The sequence below is a fragment of the Heterodontus francisci genome, chromosome 22 (genome assembly GCF_036365525.1).
Source record: "Heterodontus francisci isolate sHetFra1 chromosome 22, sHetFra1.hap1, whole genome shotgun sequence".
In the NCBI taxonomy this organism is placed as follows: Eukaryota; Metazoa; Chordata; class Chondrichthyes; order Heterodontiformes; family Heterodontidae; genus Heterodontus; species Heterodontus francisci.
This window is the reverse complement of record NC_090392.1, coordinates 64696590-64716166: the sequence shown is the minus strand read 5'-3', so window position 1 is coordinate 64716166 and position 19577 is coordinate 64696590. Positions and strand designations below refer to the sequence as shown.

General features: G+C 40.7%; 1 long non-coding RNA gene across 1 annotated transcript in view; it reads right to left on the bottom strand.

Moving 5' to 3' along the window:
* Nucleotides 1-358: 358 nt before the first annotated feature.
* Nucleotides 359-19577, bottom strand: part of LOC137381631 (uncharacterized) — a 41017-nt gene continuing 21798 nt past the window's right edge. The window contains exons 2-3 of the long non-coding RNA XR_010977201.1: nucleotides 11041-11187; nucleotides 359-624 (exon numbers count right to left, since the gene is read on the bottom strand). This is a non-coding gene — a long non-coding RNA (uncharacterized lncRNA). The remainder of the gene's footprint in view (nucleotides 625-11040; nucleotides 11188-19577) is intronic.

Here is a 19577-nt window from a genome sequence, read left to right as displayed (position 1 = left end):
ATACTAACCTCTGCAAAGACTATTCCTCAGACAAGTTCAAATAATTCCCCTTTGCCTCTATATACAGTTTGGAGGGTAATGGTAGATGAACATTAATTTTCCAGTGGTCCAACCTGATTTGCTGGGCTTCCACTCTTTTTTCATCCAAATAACATACATACAGATGGATTTCCATAATAAATTTTCCTAATCTGTAACTTGGAAACAAAAAGAGGGCTGTGCCAAAACCTATAGCAGTAATTTCTTTCAGCACTGAATTGGCAAGAAGTAATGTTGAAAATGAGACTTAGAAAAAGAAATGTATAACCTGATATTTAATTCAAAATCTGAATTATTTAATTTTACATTCAAAGGCACAATTTAGCAACTTTTGGTTTCTGATTTATATGGGTAAATTACAAGGGTACTTTCAATGTAAGGGATGGAAAATATCATGCATGTCAAAATATTAACATTTCTTCTCATAATATTGAAACACAGCTCTCATCTCTTTCTCTTGGGAACTTTCTTCTCCACTAAAAATGTCAACCAGGAATGGGTCTTTTATGTATTCTGGATAGAAGGTCACTGTATGTGCTGCTCCACCCCTTTGCTCTACTCAGAGACACCCTGAGAAAACACATGCTGGGACATAAAAAAGATGAAAATTATAGCAATTACCTCAATCTCACATCATCTCTTTACCATGCGCCTTTTGTGATCTAGAGGATAAGTGATTGTGAACTGGGAGCATCTCAAATCAATGCCTTTCTCAGTTGACTGAAAGAAGGATTGTGGCATTGGCCCAAAGGGACACAACCTCCAAACTCTTCTTCAGGGGACCTGTGGCCTTTGTCAGGGACCTTTTCAAACAGCATAGCTAAAACTGGGGTTAACAGTATGGATTTGGAGATGCATTCTCTTCATTTTGTGGCATTGGTCTTTGGATCATCCTATCCATTTTGCACACAAGAGTTAGGCGATTGTATTAGGATTCTGTTGGTATCTTATAACATCCATTACCTTATTCTGAGGTGATTCTCTTATAGTTTCCACTTTCTTCCACACCGTGTTCCTATGGTAACCAGTTACTATTGGTTTGCACTGCCTCCTTTTCCCTTCACACTCACTGAGCAGTTTCCTTCCTGACCTTTTCTTACATTACACATACCTAACTTGATTTTGTAACTAGACAACCCTACAATGATAATAATATGCTCCGAAAACAAAATGTGGTCTTTCTCGATGGGTGTTTACCTAAATATGTATATATTATTATGTTTCTTCCAGTACTTTAAAATGGTTTGGTTTTTCAACAATTTCCCTTCATTCCCGCATCATGTCCTAGATGAAATTTAAAGACCTACTTTCGTGGGAAAAATCTAATGTGAATGCAAATTAAGGCCGAGGTCAAAATGTACTTTTATTACTTGAACGACTGACCCCTAACATCTCCTGCTGCTTTTGCAGTGGTGTGAATAAGCCAGTTTCTTTTGCTGACCGCTTTGCTATTTGCTTGGATCATGTAGCAATATTGAATTTGCCTCCTTCACAACATTGCATTCAAGCTGTATAGATTATTGAGATTAGTTTGTGTTACCTCTGTATCTACCTATTGTTCTGCTTAATGACTGTCTTGAAAGGCATGTTTTTATAACGAAACATGTCTATAGCAAGAACAAGCTGGTAAACCATAATTTGATAATTACTGATTGAAATGGTTCTCTACTACTTTAGGTGTAGCCAGTTTATAACTGTAGGAATGCTATTGATTTTCTCTGTGCTTTTAAGATTTTAAATGAGATGAAAATGCATTAAATAGTTATCAAGATAAGATGCTGCTCTTCTCTGCAAATAGTTTTTCGTTACGATGGTAACTATCCAAAATGCTAAATAAACAATCCTTGATTTTGCAGAAATGAAGTTAAGTGAATTTGAAGATGAAACTGCTGAGCTTGCTTTCAGTTTCCTTATGGGGAAATCAGATAATAAGTACTGTTTGCCTGACCTGGCTTCTGAAATTCAGATAATCACCAATATTAACTAGCATATTCATGCATAAACTTCAGCTAAGAGATTTTGTAATAATGTCCACTTAAGGAACATTTCTGCTAATGTGGCATTAGAAATTGTGCACTTGATATACTGAGGAATTTTACTTTAAATGACAGTATTTCATTTCTTCTTGTTCCAAATCTTGTGCATCTGTTTTGTATCAAATTCAATGTTGTTTTGTTTTATTTTTTAATGCTGTTGACAATAGTAAATCCTTTGTTGGCTGTAAACAAAATATAACCAAAAAGGCACATTATTTAGTCTGATACAGACCCTTTTAAAAATCCATTTTCAGGATATGGGCATTGTTGGCAAAGCAGACATTTATTGTCCATCCCTCATTTCTCTTCTGAAGGGGCTGGAGGGCCAGTTTCTTGAACAGCGGGCATTTGGAGGTGAGCTACGTATCACAGAATACCCATTCTCTGACCTGTTGTAGTAATCATGACATTTATGTGACTGGTCCAGTTGCAGTTCTGGTCTATATCGACCACCAGGATGTTGATGGTGGGGGATTCGGTGATGGTAGTGCCATTGAATGCCAATCTCTTGTTGGAGATTGTGATTTGCTGGTATGAATGTTACTTTCCACTTAAGCCCTGATCTTGCTGCATCTGGGCATGAACTGCTGCATTATCTGAGGAATTGTGAATTGAGAAAACTGGGCAATCATCAGTGAATAATTCCACTTCTGACCTGATGATGAAGGAAGGTCATTGATGAAGCAGCTGAAGATGGTTGGGCCGAGGATGCTGCCCTGAGGAACTCTTGCAGCGATGTCCTGGGCCTGAGATGATTGTCTTCTAACAACCATAACCATCATCCTTTGTGTTAGGTATGACTCTAACCAGCGGAGAGTTTTCCCTCGATTCACATTTACTTCAGTTTTACAAGGCTCTTGATGCTACACTTGGTCAAATGCTGCCTTGATGTCAAGGGCAGTCACTCTCACCTCACCTCACCTCTGGAATTCAGCTCTTTTGTCCATGTTTGAACCAAGGCTATACTGAGGTCTGGAGCTTATTATCTGCTAAGATCATTCTTTTGAAATTTCTAGGAAGTTTGTTCTGTTTGAGAAGGTTTCTACAGTAATAATTTGTATTTATATTGTGACTTTAACATAAGCATAAAGAAAAAACTTTTTTATTTCATACCTTTCACAGCCACAGGATGTCTCAAGGTGCTTTACAACCAATGAAGTACTTTTGAAGTGAAATCACTGTTATAATGTAGGAAACATGGCAGTGAGTTTTCAGGCAGCCAGGTCCCACAAATAGCAATTAGATAATGACCAGATCATCTGTTCTTATGTTGTTGGCTGAGGGATAAATATTGCCAGGATACTGGGAGAACTCCCCTGCTCTTCTTCAATTATATCATGGGATCTTTTATATCCACCTGAAAGAGCAGAGAGGGCCTTGGTTTAGCATCTACTCTGAAACACAGCACCCCTTCAGAACTACACTGGAGTGTTAACCAAGGTTATGTGCTCATGTCTCTGAGGGCAAACTTGAATTCATAACATCTTGACTCAGAGGCAAGAGTACTACCACTAAGCCATGGCTGACACAAAAGGTCGCATAGTATCTGGGGCAGTAAGGAGTCAACAGACATTCCAGGAAGCAGGGACAAATACCACAATAAAATGGATTTTATTTCTCCACAACCCTCAATTCAGAGTAGATGCAAGAGGATATGTTGAAACTTAGCATTTTAAAAACTGGACAGAGTCCTATATAATTATATCTTGCTGAGGGCCACAAACCTTGCAAAAATCAAGACACCTTTAATTTTCAACTTTGGAGGAGCTAAATTGTGACCTCCCATCAACCATGAAGAAATGTCTAGATCTCAGATATATAATTAGATTCTGTAAGTTATAATTTACTAGGATTTCCAATTATAGGCTAAGTAAGCTGGATGCACGAGGTGCTTGGACATTCTGACTGAGGCAAAAACATCAGCCAAACGATGAATGCAGATCGGTGTGCTATGCTGACTTATATGCCTGTCCTCTGTTTCTCCACTTCAAAACCAAGGATATAAGACATTCCTAATGGGAAACAACAACAACTTTCATTAATATAGCACCTTGAACATTGTAAATTTTCATAGAAGCATTATCTGAAAAAAAATTGACACAGAGCCACATAAGGGGATATTAGGACGGGTCAGAGGGATAAGTTTTAAGGAAAGTCTTAAAGCAGGAGAGAGAGGCAGAGAGGTAGAGGGTTTAGGTAGGGAATTTCAGAGCTTAGGCCTAGACAGCTGAAGGTACGGCTGCTAATAGTGCGATGAAGGAAATTGGAGATGCACAAAAGACCAAAATTGGTGAAGCGCAGAGTTCTCTCAGTGCTGAAGGTGGTTACAGAGATATGGAGGGGCGAATCCATGGAACGATTTGAATACAAGATGAAAACTTTAAATTAAAGCTGTTGCTGAGCCAGGAACTAATACACGTAGATGAACACAGGGGTGATGGGTGAATGGACATAATGGGAATCAGGGGAAAACTCTCCACTCTCTGGAGTCATACCTAAAACAACGGAATATGGTTGTGGTTGTTGGAGGCCAATCATCTGAGCCCTAGGACATTGCTGCAAGGAGTTCCTCAGGACAGTGTCGTAGGCCCAACCATTCTCAGCTGTCTCATCAATGATCTTTCCTCCACCATAAGGTCAGAAGTGGAGATGTCGCTGATGATTGCACAGTATTCAGTTCCATTCTCAATTCTTCAGATAATGAAGCAGTCTGTGCCCCCATACAGCAAGACATGGACAACATTCAAGCTTCAGCAAGTGGCAAGTAACATTTGAGCCACACAAGTGCCAGGCAATGACCATCTCCAACAAGTGAGATTCCTAACCACCTTGTCTTAACATTCAACGGCATTACCATTGCTGAATCCCCCACCTTCTACATCCTGTGGTTGGGGGGGTGGGGGTGGGGGGTCAACTTTAACCAGAAACCTAACTAGACCAGCCATATAAATACTGTGGCTGCAATAGGAGGTCAGAGGTCTGGAATTCTGTAGCGAGTGACGCACCTCCTGACTTCCCAAGGCCTGTCCACAAGGCACAAGTCAGGAGTGTGCTAGCATACTGTCCACTTCACTCATGAAGCTTGAGACCATCCAGGACAAAGCAGCCTGCTTGATTGGCACCCCATCCACCAACTTAAACATTCACTCCCTCCACTAATGGAGCCCCATGGCTGCAGTGTGCACCATATACTAGAATCACTGCAGCAACTCACCAAGCCTTCTTAGACTGCACCTTACAAACCTGCAACCTCTTCCACCTAGAAGGGCAAGGGCAGCAGGTGCTTGGGAACACCACCACTTCCAAGTTCCCCTCCAAGTCACACACCATCCCGACTTGGGAATATGTTGTCATTCGTTCATCGTCACTGTGTCAAAATTCTGGAATGCCCTAACAGTGGGAGTATCTACACCACAGGGAATGCAGCAGCCTAATAAGATGGCTCACCACCACCTTTTCAAGGACAATTAGGGATATGGGCAAAACATGCTGGCCTTACCAGTGATGCCCACATCCCATGAATGAACAGAAAGAAAATGTACACTTGCTGCTAATGAGGTGGTAATGTTGGAGAACAGGAGATAAATGCCACCATGCAATTACTGTCTCATTTAAATATGCATGCCTGTTTTAGATAGGACACTTTTCCTGGCAACTGAATAATGACTGGAAAATTGGGTAGTAAAGAACAGACAGGGATGACGCCCCACCCATGAGCAAACGCAGTGTGAAGATGAAAATCCAGGCTTAAAAGTCTTGCAAAAAATGAGACTCAGAAAACACAAGTTTTAAATAATAATTTCAACCTGGTTTAGAGTATCAGTTCTTCATTTCAGAGGAACCATTTTCTTTGCACATTCTGATGTTACTAATATAAACAGCTGTGCTCCTATTCAATGCTCATTTATTCACATTTTCCCTTCAGATTAGAGTCTTTGTCAGCTATGCACTTGTTAGTTGTGTCATTTTGCATTGTTTTATTCAGAAGGCTTCACTCATTTTCACAGCAGTTTCCCCTCATGAGAAAATAGCAGCCAGCGGAATATTTATTTAAAAGTTAAAGAGTGTTAAATTAACTTCAGCTTCTGGTATCAACATATTGCTATGGCACATTTCTATGCAGCTTTACACCATCCAAAACATTTCAAAAATGGAAAAGGTGTTACATTCCCTATCACTCAGCCCAATGAACCTAGAAATGCAGCATTTTTTATGTTAAGAGACTAGAGAGCTGCTATGTTGGGATTCAGATCAGCTTTTCCAGTGCATCTAATGTAATATTGGTTGTTGATTAGTTTGGGGTGTGAGGTGAGAATGGTCTGATTTGGAGTTGGATCAGAGAGAAGAGGAGGGACTAGTGAGCTGAGCAGAGTGAAAGAGGATATGGAGTAGACGAGAGGAAGGTATAGAGTGGGTTTCCCCAGGAGTTGGTGTTAGGACCCCAACTTTTCTTGATATATTTTAATGACCTAGACTTGGGTGTACAGGGCACAATTTCAACATTTGCTGATGATACAAAACTTGGAAGTATTGTGAATTGTGTGGAGGATAGTGATAAATTTCAAGAGGACATAGACAGGCTGGTGGACTGGGTAGACAAGTGGCAGATGAAATTCAATGCAAAAAAGTGTGGAGTGATTTATTTGGTAGGAAGAACAAGGAGAGGAAAATTGAATTAATGGGTTCAATTCTAAAGGGGGTGCAGGAGCAGAGGGACCTGGGAGGTATATGTGCACAAATCATTGAAGGTTGTAGGGTAGGTTGAAAAAGCGGCTAATAAAACATATGGGATTCTGGGCTTTATATATAGGGGCAAGAGTACAAGCCCATGGAAGTCGTGATAAATCTGTATAAATTACTGGTTTGGCCTCAAATAGAGAAGGTGCAAAAAAGATTCACAAGAATGGCTCCAGGGACGAGGAACTTCAGTTACATGGATAGGTTGGAGAAGCTGGGGCTGTTCTCCTTGGAGAAGAGAAGATTAAGAGGAGATTTGATAGAGGTGTTCAAAATCATGAGGTGGCTGGACAGAGTAGATAGGGAGAAATTGTTCCTGTTGGAAGAAGGATCCAGAACCAGAGGACACGATTTAAGGTGATTGGCAAAAGAAGCAAAAGAGACATGAGGAAAAACTTTTTTATGCAGCAAGTGGTTAGGATCAGGAATGCACTGCCTGAAAATGTGGTGAAGGCAGATTCAATTGAGGCATTCAAAAAGGAATTGGATAATTATCAGAAGAGAAAATATTTGCAAGGCTACCAGCAAAAGGCAGGGGTGTGGGACTAGGTGAGTTGCTCTTGCAGAGAGCCAGCACAGAAATGACAGGCTGAATGGCCTCCTCCTGTGCTGTAACCATTGTATGATTCTGAACAGGGAGCTAATGTCCCTACTTCACACTTACTTTAAGGACATGGGAGTATCTCTCGTTTAAATAAATTCCCTCCCAGCCTTCCCGAGCCCAAAATTGGTCCCAGGAATATGAAACCTTCTGCAGTGCATTATATTTCAAGCCACATGTTGACAAACCTTATCTTTGGCCCCATCTAGTCCCGTTAGTGGCATTGGGAATAATTCAGTAATTACTACCCTAGATGTCCTGCTTCTTTAATCTAGAACTTATCTCCTTGAAATCTCCTAACAAAACATCGATCCTATTCCTAGCTAGGTTATTCGTTTCCACATGAACCATGGCCACTGTCTACTTGCCCTCCCATACCAGAACCTTTTTTATTTGCTCATGATGTACAGAACTCTGTCCTTTGGAAAGCAAAAACCCTTCAGGGTTCTGAATCACCAAAGAAATTACCCCCTGATGATAATAACCAAACAATCCTTACTGTGCCTTGTTATCAATCATGGCTACCCTCCTCTGCATCATCTTTATTGTCCACATCATAGGTACCTAAACATGCATACTTATTAGGCAAATCCTGCTCCACAGATGACCCCCTTTCTACCCTCACCCATTGCTTCCTACCCTGCCTGCCAACAATCACCCAGTCTCCCATACCAGCTTCTCTAAGCCGAGCAACCTGAGGTGTGATCACCCACTGGAATATCCACTCCAGAAAACTTTCCTTCTCTTGAATATTGCAGAATGTGTCAGTTAATTTCAAGCCGTGCAGTTTTCTGCTCGAGAAGTGTAACCTTCATATACTTCATACATATGTATTCACCCTGCATGGTACCTGAATCTAGGCAGGCCCACATCATGCATGCCCCACACATCACTCCAGACTCTGATCCTGCCGTACATATTTAGATATTTAATCCAATAGATATTCATTTTTAAGCTGTTTATGAATTATTTTTATTTACTCACTAATTGGATTTACTCAATATGCTTTGGAAGTCTCTCTCTGTGCTATCCTCTGAAGTTACACTAAAAATTGTAAAAATTAGTTTAGCAATAAAATATGTAAGGATGAGATACACATTATAATGTATACAAGACATGTTGTTTCCTTTTGTCAAACAATCAAATAAAAATGTGTTTCTCTTCAGCTTGGATTACAGGATATATAGTCACTGCAGTTCGAATCATGTGGTAACTGTGCAATTTTCTTTTATCTGTGACAATTTACTGCTGAGCTTTGTTACCACGCTCATTTCTGATTTTCCTTGGTGGATAAGTGTTTTGTTTGTTTGTGTTATGAAATATAAAATGTTATACATTGTGTGTTTCAAGGCAACAGCACGTCTTTGGCTTCAGATGATTAAACTAGCTACTTTTATGCTTTATGGGATTCTCCTAACTCCTTGCAACAAGCCCCATGTTCTAAGTCACAATCACTAAAGGTAAAATATTCTCTTTTCAGTGTTTACTATCACTGAAAACTTTATTCATTAAAGTGTGAAGTTTTGAGTCATTTTTCCTAGTTCAGATTTTTATTTGAATTTGGGAGTGAATTTTGATGTTCCAGTTGGGATAATGCTAATGTTGAAGAATGGAGATTTTCCCACTAGCGCTCCCAAATCCAATAGAACTGCCAATCAAAAGGCCCGTGGCTTTGTAAGGCTGACAGCCCCTCCAGGAGAGCTTGGCGCTGCTCAGAAAGCAAAGAGACCCCAAGGCACCTCAAAATGGAGGGTGACTGCTGTGCGATGAGGGCCATCCACTTTTGTTTAGATGTAGAATAAAGTTCCTGTTATACCACCCCAATGTTGTTCTTTAACCCCTCTCTCTCAAGAATTGTGCACAAGTGAAACATTTTCCTTCCACAAGCAATCCTTATGGGCTTTCCAAATGACACTGGGTTAGTATTATGGGCAGTTTTATGCGTGGACTGGGTGAGAGACTGTCCTATTTTCATTTCATTTAGATTCGTTGCAGCTGTCAGAGATAGGAGGCATACATCCTATCAAGTTGAATTTATCTTAAATAGCTCACTTTTTCAAAGTCTAGGTGGAAAAAAATAAAACTATCAAATTCATTTATAACACTAAAAGAGAAACAGACTAAAACCAAAATGGTTCTGTCAGAGCTCTGACTAAAAGGTATGCTCAGTCTGTATGCAGGCCAGGTGTACATTTGTTAACGCATTCAAAGAAAAGCTTCATATTTTGTACTATTTACTCCACAATAAAACTCAATTCATATGTGGTTTGTACCATTTGATACATTTATCCTGTAAATATTTACATTGCTCTTTCTAAGCACCTACAAACCACTTTGCTGGGAAAGTGCAAACCAGATATTAGTTTAGCATAACTGAATTTGTTCAGATTAAGCTACTTTCAATTGATTTGAGTTTGATTTTACATACAGAGAGCCTTTATCATTGAGATAGTCACTCCTAGTGGGCAGGTGGTCTCTTTAGAAACAAAGTTATTCTGGAAATCTTGAGAAAGCACTGATCTGCATTTATATAGCACCTTATCACATCATTCAGAGACATCTCAAACACCTTTACATATGGTGAATTACATTGAAAATGAATTAGTGAATGTTATGATCTAGGCATGTCTGAAACCCAAGATTCCACAAGCTTAGCTAGAAGACAGTATTCTAATGTAGGCATATTTTATAACGATGAGATGAATGACTAATTAATCTACTGAAGGAAGAATGGGTGGAATCTTATGGTGACTGTTTATTTTCAGGAGTTGGGACCATTCCTGGGTCCCGACCCCACATGGGTCTGCAGTGCGAGCTCCAGAGCAATCTTCCGGGAGGCGGCCTCCTAATTGGCTGCCGCTGCATCCGCCATCCAATTAAGGATGGCAGGCAGGTTCCTGAGACTGCAGGCCCAATCAGAGGGCCCACAGCTTTGTAAGGCTGGAAACCCCAACAAGAGGGCACCTCAAAATGGAGGGTGACTGCTTGGTGATGAGGGCCATCCACTTTACACCTAGCTCACAACTCTGCTCCATGACCCATCTACTTGTGGCCATTATGTATAGAATGAGAGCCATGCTGCCACATGAAATATCATCGAGCAATGGTTCTGCTGCCTGGAAAACTCTGAAGAAAACCTGCAGTACTTACTGGAGCTTGTGTCTCGATTAATGGAGGCCCTCTATTAATAGGCCTGTTAAGGGCCTCAAGTGGCCCCTGACAAAATTGCGTTGTGACGGGAAGGTAATGGGCCCCTCGCCTCCTGTTGCAATTCTATGGGCCTTTCTGCCTCTGAACCCATCTCAGGGGGTCCAATAAAATTCAGTCCACCATGTGCAGATCCAGCCCCTATTCTACCCTCTGAGGTTTGCACAGTGCCAGTATTGGTGTGTTGTTGGCTGTGATGCAAGATTGAGTGACAGTTGAACTACAGGCTCCCACACCAGTTCTTGACCAGGTGGTAATTCTTGGGTATCTGAAAGGATAAAGAGGCAAGGGTAGAATTTATGTGAAAGAAATGGGTGAAAGCAAAAAGTGCCTGGTTACATCTACAACTTCTAGAAGAGATGGTGGGATGAGAGGGAAGTGGCACGTGAGAAGATGGATTAGGTAGGAATATATCGTCACCCTCTGTTCTTTCAGCCCTGCCACTGGCCATGGCCTTAGTCTTGGCCACACCAATGGCTGTCAGTTCTGTCTCCTCCATACAGGTGAGGGCATCCAGTCATGCCTGCTGGTTTGGTACTGCTGCCTCTGATTATAGGCCACCTTGCTCTGAAAGAGAGAGGGAAATGTATCAGTTAGTGTGGTGTGTTACAGCCAGTTGGTAAGGGGTGTGGGTGGTTCCCACTGTTCACCTCCCAACTGACCACAGCTAAACAGACAGTGACAGGTTTTCTCGTAGGTTTAAAGCAGAAGATTAACTATGTATTGAGCAACATTCGTTCCTGAAATGGTCACAACCGCACGCATATTCACTCACTCGCGTGCAACCCCACACACACACACACACACACACACACACACACACACGAATAGATGGATAGAGAGGAAAAGGTTAAGTGGTTTGAAGTGAGGTAGGTGTTCGGGGTTCACAGTAAACCTGTTAAATTTTCTCTGAGGGCAATTTTTCTTTTAAGGTTGCAGGCCTGGGCTGTTTGTAGATTTTTCTCGTGGTTGAGACATCAGTCTGGAGGTGATGACCACTTTCAGTTCTCCACTGCAGCAAGTTGAAGTGTAGAATTCACAGTAGGGCTCCTTCTTTGGTTTTTGCTGGAGCTCTCATAGTTCTCAGCTGGACAGGCTTTTGAAATGCTGTTCTGATTTTCTCCCTCTCTCTCCAGCGAGCTATTTTTTGAGGTCAAAATCTCTCACGTTACCTCTGTTGGGAGATGCAGAGTCTCCCCCCTATGGTGCCCAGCAGTGGATCAGAAGGTAGCTAATTCACACTTTTTGTTTCAGAAGAACCCATTCAATTTAAAAATGGCTTCTGATGGGTTCAGGATGAGTGTAATTGACACCTCTTAGCTTGGAATGTGTCCTTTTGCCCTTGACAGACAGTAAGACAGTTTGAATATACAGGGCCAAGCTGTTTGATATTCGGCAGCCATTTTGCAGCACATTGTCCACTTTTTAAAAAGAAAAGTCAATTTTTCTAACTCTTCAGTTTAGGTTCTGTATTTTCATTGCTGCACTTCACGTGAGCTTGTTAGGTTCAATGTGTTTAGATGATGTTTGTTTCCATAGTTGAATGGCTGGCAATGTGTGTAAGCTGTGGGATGTGAGTGTGTGGCTTGTAGCAGTGCTAAGTGTGTGAGGGTATCAGGGTATGAGTCGACCTTGATTGAGACTGCTGATAGGTAAGTGAAAGAGGGCTGGTGATGAATGGAGCATTGTGTGGGACTAGTGGTTCATTTACGAGTATATGGCATGTGAAGATGCATTTACTTACCTTGGTTACTCGAGTGAGGTCATTGAACTTCTTGCAGCACTGTATCCAGGTCTCAGAGCCAGACTGCTGCAATGGCTCTATACTCCCACTGCCTTTGTAATGTCTGTGTGGAGGGTACCTGGCCTTTTGATGGAAGACAATTATTCTCTGGTCCTCCTCCTGCACTAAGGCCTCCAGTACTGCATTGGAGAATCTTGGGCCACGCTTTCTAGCCTTCTGTGCCATTTTCACTCCTCCTTCTGTTCTTAAGTTTTTTTTAACTAGTTACTCGCCTTTAAGAGGCGCAGGCTTACTTTAAGTGGTGCAGACTAGCTTTAAGCGGTGCTAGCCTTGCATGAATTTGGCTTCCTGCTGAGACATGCAGCCACTCAGAAACACGCATGGCACTATTATTTAAATTAGCAGGCAGCACAAAATTTACTGTTGCCTGCATCACTACAAATGGGTGCAGGCTAAACACACATCGTGATCCCCATGGCCAATTGCCAGCCTTATCCAATTTTTCCTCCAATTGGTCTGCAGAAATAGATCTCTTAAGAGCTTGGATGGGGATTTTTAAATATAGTGATGGGTTTCCAAAAATGTCACAACCTAGCTGAGTGAAAAAAAAAAGATGCTGACACACAAGCAATTGAATGAACAAAAAATACAAAATGACATTTGGACATGTTATTCTAAGCATCATCTATTATCTCATCCCGCATGGCAGCTGACGTCTGGCAGATATGTAGCCAATTTGCTGAAAAATATGATCTTAAATCAGGTTGGCTACATTGAAAGAATGAATGGTTTTGGAACTTTGGAATTTTCTTAGGATTAGGATTCTGTTTGGATCAGATAAAGGATTATCTCGACTGCACGGACCAAGACATTTATACTGAAGCGATGAGCTTTTTCTACATGTAAACTGAATCTTCAGGCTTGTAAGAGGGATAAATAAGTTCTTTTGAGGGAGAAATTTAGTTTTAACTTAGATGATTGAAATCCGAATCTGGGTTTGAAGCCTGAATCATATTTGAAATGTTATTTTTAATGGAGATAATTATTTGTTCTGTTCAAGTTTTTAAATATACCATTGATTCTCCTATAATATGAGTGTGGTAAGTCAAAGAATACAGTTATACAATGCAAAGTACAATAAAGGGGATTTTCATGGGTCTGTGACCAGCTGAATTGAATGTAATGAGTATTGAGAATTGATTGGGTTCTTTTACCGTCATGTGTTCCAACTCACCCGATTTTCTTACATTCACTGCACCCAAGGGTGATCCAGGGCACTTTGGGACAGAGTAGGAAAGACTCCCTAATGTATTATTCAATTTCTTAAGTGTCTTAAATTAATCCTGTTTGCATTTGTTCAAAGATCATAATGCTGGATATCATAACACTGGCTTTATTTGTGGGGAGGTCAGTTAAGAGCCTACAGCTACTGTGGCTCCTGAACTGTCTGTTCCTGTAGAGTGCTTCTGTACATTGCAGATAACTTTTTTTTATATAAAAATGACACAGACAGTGTGTGGCATCTGAAATAATATGGACAAAGAAGTATGCAGATATATGATTTTCTCAAAAAGGGAACATTGACATCTCTATAGTAGTAATGTAATTGATCAGTGTAAAACTGAACTGAAGTTGAATTGGAGAGATATTCATCTCACTCAGATTACATAGAACTGCAGAGAATGCACAGCACAGAAACAAGCCATTTGGCCCAACTGGTGCTTGCCGGTCCACACGAGCCAACTCCCATCTCTCTTCTGGATAGTGTTAAGGTTAATACCTTGACGGAGTAAAGGATTATCTCAGTTTGGGGTGGGGTTTGTAAGAGTCTTTGTTGAGGCAATAAGGAGAGAGTAGTTCCTACATCTAACCTGCACTACATCTGAATTAGAAGAGCTTAATGCAGACACTGGGAAAGAAATTGAAAATGATTTAATTCTCTAGTGGACACAGCATTCTCCTCCTCAATGAAGCAAATGTTAGCAAATCTGGAAAAAAACAAGTTCAATTGGACCAATTTGAATTGCTAATTCAGTTCAAAATTTCACTTCTATACCACAAGGTTAGATAAATTCTTAAATTTACTGTGCTTTAGGGAAAACCAGTGGGTACAATTTGTAGGCAACCATAAAACAAGGTAAAACATGACTACCTGAAATACAATTACACAAAACTAAAGCTCCACAGACCTACTTTTGGTGCTAATTGAAGTCGTTTTTATATAGCAAAGAAGTGATCAATGAAATGTTACGAAAACTTACGACACACTGGTTCTTCAGTGATGAATGTAACCTTGCTGCTATTTGTTGTAAGGCAGAGAAATTATTGATATTGATTTTGTTGTCTGACAGTGACTAGTGTGTGTAAGTGTGTCAAATGACTCAGTGTGTACTCTAAAAATGGAGTTTGCAGCTACACCATAAAAACATCATGATCCGAGGCTCATGTTTCCGTCTTTGTTCTAGGAGTGCCAACGGTTGCTCGATTTTTTTTATATCCGTCCACAGCTTTGTTTCTTTTAATCAGCAAAATTATTTTTGTCAAAATTAAATGCTATAATTGTCTAGTAAGCTTGACTAAATGATTGGTATTTCATTGTTGTTAGCTGGTAAACTTAAAGCTTTACTGCCTCAAAAAACCCACCTGGTCAGATTCTGTACTTAGTTCTGATCATGTTTGCATAGTCCTCCTCTCAATATTTTCAAAAATAAATTACCTGTGGTATTGCTGGTTGCCAATTGATGAATATAAGTTTTTTTTTTTACATAGAAGATGGCATCAGAAATGGGAAAGGGGCTTCAAATACTCACTACACAGAATCACCCAATGGCCAGAGTCTGCACCTGTATCCCAATAGTCAACATGATAAAGCTGAATGGGAAGTGGTGATCAAGCAATTTGCAATGGTAAATGTTGAGAGAGAAGCATGGGACAACAGGAAGTAAGCTGTATGGATAGGAAGTACATACAAATTGTTTTAATAACATACATAGATAATACCATGCTAAATGCCTTTGACCAGTATTTCTCTCTATTTGGCTATGAGTGAGAACTTGATTAAGGTTTGGTAGACTTCCATCATCTAGTGACAGAGGTTTGGGCTCCAGTGCAGTTTGTGGCAGAATATTTGATTGTGGATTTCCATCAATGATGAGTTACTGATTTTAGCTGTGTCACTATGGGAAAACACCAGATACAGATAAGACAATTTCTCACATTAAGGGAGAGAAGCAGAGAGGCACGGCCATCAAGGCTACTCTTGTGTGCTTGTTGAATTGGTAGAGACCAGAGGTGGGCGTGGTATGAGGAGCCCATCAAAGAGAGGACATATACCTTATATACATTTCCTACTTAATAACAAAATAGGTGCAGGAGTTCTTAACTTGGACTTTATAAACGACCTGGATGAGGGTGTAGAAGGGTGGGTTAGTAAATTTGCGGATGACACGAAGGTCGGTGGAGTTGTGGATAGTGTCGAAGGGTGTTGTAGGGTACAGAGGGACATAGATAGGCTGCAGAGCTGGGCTGAGAGATGGCAAATGGAGTTTAATGCGGAGAAGTGTGAGGTGATTCACTTTGGAAGGAGTAACAGCAATGCAGAGTACTGGGCTAATGGGAAGATTCTTGGTAGTGTAGATGAGCAGAGAGATCTTGGTATCCAGGTACATAAATCCCTGAAAGTTGCTACCCAGGTTAATAGGGCTGTTAAGAAGGCATATGGTGTGTTAGCCTTTATTAGTAGGGGGATCGAGTTTCAGAGCCACGGGGTCATGATGCAGCTGTACAAAACTCTGGTGAGGCCGCACCTGGAGTATTGCGTGCAGTTCTGGTCACCGCATTATAGGAAGGATGTCGAAGCTTTGGAAAGGGTGCAGAGGAGATTTACTAGGATGTTGCCTGGTATGGAAGGAAGGTCTTACGAGGAAAGGCTGAGGGACTTGGGGTTGTTTTCGTTAGAGAGAAGGAGGAGGAGAGGTGACTTAATAGAGACATACAAGATAATCAGAGGGTTAGATAGGGTGGATAGTGAGAGTCTTTTTCCTCGGATGAGGATGGCAAACACGAGGGGACATAGCTTTAAGTTGAGGGGTGAAAGATATAGGACAGATGTCAGAGGTAGTTTCTTTACGCAGAGAGTAGTAGGGGCGTGGAACGCCCTGCCTGTAACAGTAGTAGACTCGCCAACTTTAAGGGCATTTAAGTGGTCATTGGATAGACATATGGATGTAAATGGAATAGTGTAGGTCAGATGATCGGCGCAACATCGAGGGCCGAAGGGCCTGTACTGCGCTGTAATATTCTAATTCTAATTCTAAAGTGTGGATTTAGAGTCGTTCTGATGATGTCACATAAATGTTGTTTGAGTGGAGTGCGATCCACCTTCTCAAAATGTCTTTGTATAATTCTTTCTTCCCACTGCACCCTCCATCCCCACCACCACCAATTTTCTTCTCCACTGAGACTGCTGATGTCCTCTTCCACAGGGAACAGCTACCCTCTAGTATTTCACCTAAATTCTTCATGTGAAAACCTGGACTAAATCCTATAGATTCCTCCCCTGAAATTCACACATATTGGAGGTGAGTTTTATCTCCAGGGTAAATCGAGAAAGGTACAGATTCTGATTCCAATAAACACATATAACGATCAAATGCTTTAATTGCTGTCTTAATGAGAGCGAGTCATTGATCATGCTTGCTTGGAATAAGATGCCGATTAATTTGTATCTTTGCTATCCAATGACTTTGTTGGGAGGACCGATTGACTTCCATTGTCGGGCATCATTAACATTAAACTGGTGAGCTGCCAGCACTACTTGTGCATCCTCTAGATAACTCATTGTCATTCCAGGACAGTGTCTTAATAGTGATGGCTGGAAAGATCTGAGGCGGTGGGGTAGGGAGTTCAAAGGGGCAACTTATTTGATCATCAGAGAAATTTAAAGAGCACACCCAGCAGGAAAGATTTGAAGTTAAGGAATCCTTTTAGGCCGAAATCTCCCAAAAGAATCAGGGGGAAAAAAACCAAATGCAAGACCTGCTGCTAGCTTTCCTTGACTGCAGCTAATAATTTCAAATAGCAGCAAGGAAATGACTGCCTCCTAACCTGTACCACAAATGATTAGTGGATGGGTTGAGGAAAGCGTGCTGGCAGTGCTGATCAATATGAAAATTGCATTGGGGTCTTAGATGTGCCATTTGTCACTATTTACATTTTTAATTAGGTCTTTGCTGGTTTCCTGCGCGAGCCCTGGCTGCTTATAACACAGTCCACTTGAAAATTGAAATGGGCGAACCTCTAGCGATAAGTTAGCAGGATATTTCGTTTGCTTTTTCTTTAACCTGCTACTGACCCATTTACAGGCATAGATGTGAGATAGAGACCAGCCCCATGCACTTTCCAGCAGGATAATAATGATGAAACCTGACTGATTTTTCTTCCTCCTTCACCTGGAGGTACTTACCATTGTACCAGCTGACAACTAGCTCAATACAGATCAAGCATTGAACTCGGGATCTTTACCATATGTGTGGCTCAGTATCACACAGACCTAAACCTTTGTAGGAGCTGTCCTTTTAAAGAACATTTTTGGATCCAACAACAATCCTCTTGCCAAAAAAATTAAATGTTTCCTCAGCATTGGAGAGCCCCTTTCTAATAAAACTTGTTGGATATGTTGTAGGCATTGCATATGTCATCAAACAATACCAGTAAACCAAAACACCTATCTATATGTAACATTATCCTCTCATGGAGTAGGTACTGGTTATAAAATCTGTCCTTGTTTTACTATGGGCTATAATCTATATGGTATTAAATGTGGATTAATATATAAGCTGCAGAGATCATAGAATGGTCCACTACCTAAATGAATAAATTATATAATGGAATTAATGACTTGTAATTAAAGATACTCTATTGATCTTTGGGATGTTGCTGAATTTCAATATTGATAGCAGCTTACAGTAATTTAAATAAACTATTTTGTACCTGTACTGATGCATAATGCCCATTAATAAAGCTTTATAGATATGTTCTTTTTCTGCAAAAATTGTCAATGATCACTATATAAAAATTGTTTTTACAGATCTATAAGAGTTTTCTGGTCAGTTGTCCTCTTGTATCTGTTCCAACCACCCCACAAGATGAATTGCTTGATATTGGCCTAGCTGAGGACTGAAAATGGCTTAGATCAGTATGTTACTATTGCAATGCCTACTCAATAAAATGAAAGACAGCAGAAGAAATGTATGTCTGTTGAATTTTTTTTTACACAATGAAGTTGTTTTTGAACAGTTTCAAAACTGCAACTAATAGCTTTTGTAAATTGTTCTGTAAATAGGATTTTTTGGCTTGTTTACTAAAACTGTTTGCACAGCAGTATGGAACCTTTCTTCTTAGCACATAAAATACCATGTTATTACATTAGAAGAGATGTTTCCTTCCAGGAACCCAATGGAGTCAGCAACTCTTGCAACCCAGTGGCTGCAGGATGTCCCCAGTGGGGATAATATTGGCTGCAGAATGTTAAAACAATCATGGAAGTTGGGAATGGACTATTCTGTTGGTTTAGTTTTTGTCCTTTTCACAAAAATCACGATCTGTAAGTTATAATTCATTGGGACAGAAATTATTGTAATTGCAATGGTGTGGCTCCATTCAAGAAGGAGAGGCGGGCGACAGAAAGCAGGAAACTATAGGCCAGTTAACCTAACATTTGTCATTGGGAAAATGCTAGAATTCATTATGTCATGCTAGGCCCCCACCTGCCAAGAATGAGGCACATTCATTTTGTCATGAACATTGATTTTTAACTGTTGCTGGAGGAAGGAAATGCCTTGTTAAACAGATCAGCCGTGGCTGGAAAAGACATTTGCATATTAACAGACAACAGACAAAGCACCATTCACTGACACATTCAACCCACAATGGATGTTGATCACTGGGCAATGAGGGAGTGAGGAAGCACATTCCAGGGCCTGCTGGGGTGATGCAATCCACAGGGGCCAGGACTGGTTAGACCAACTGGTCACATGACTAATTGGCAGAGTACATATGGAGAAACTGTTCCCATTGGTCAAAGGATCCAGAACCAGACACGATTTAAGGTGATTGGTAAAACAGGCAACAGCGACATAAGAAAAAGCTTTTTTACACAGCGAGTGGTTCGGATCCGGAATGCACTGCCTGAGAGTGTGATGGAGGCAGATTC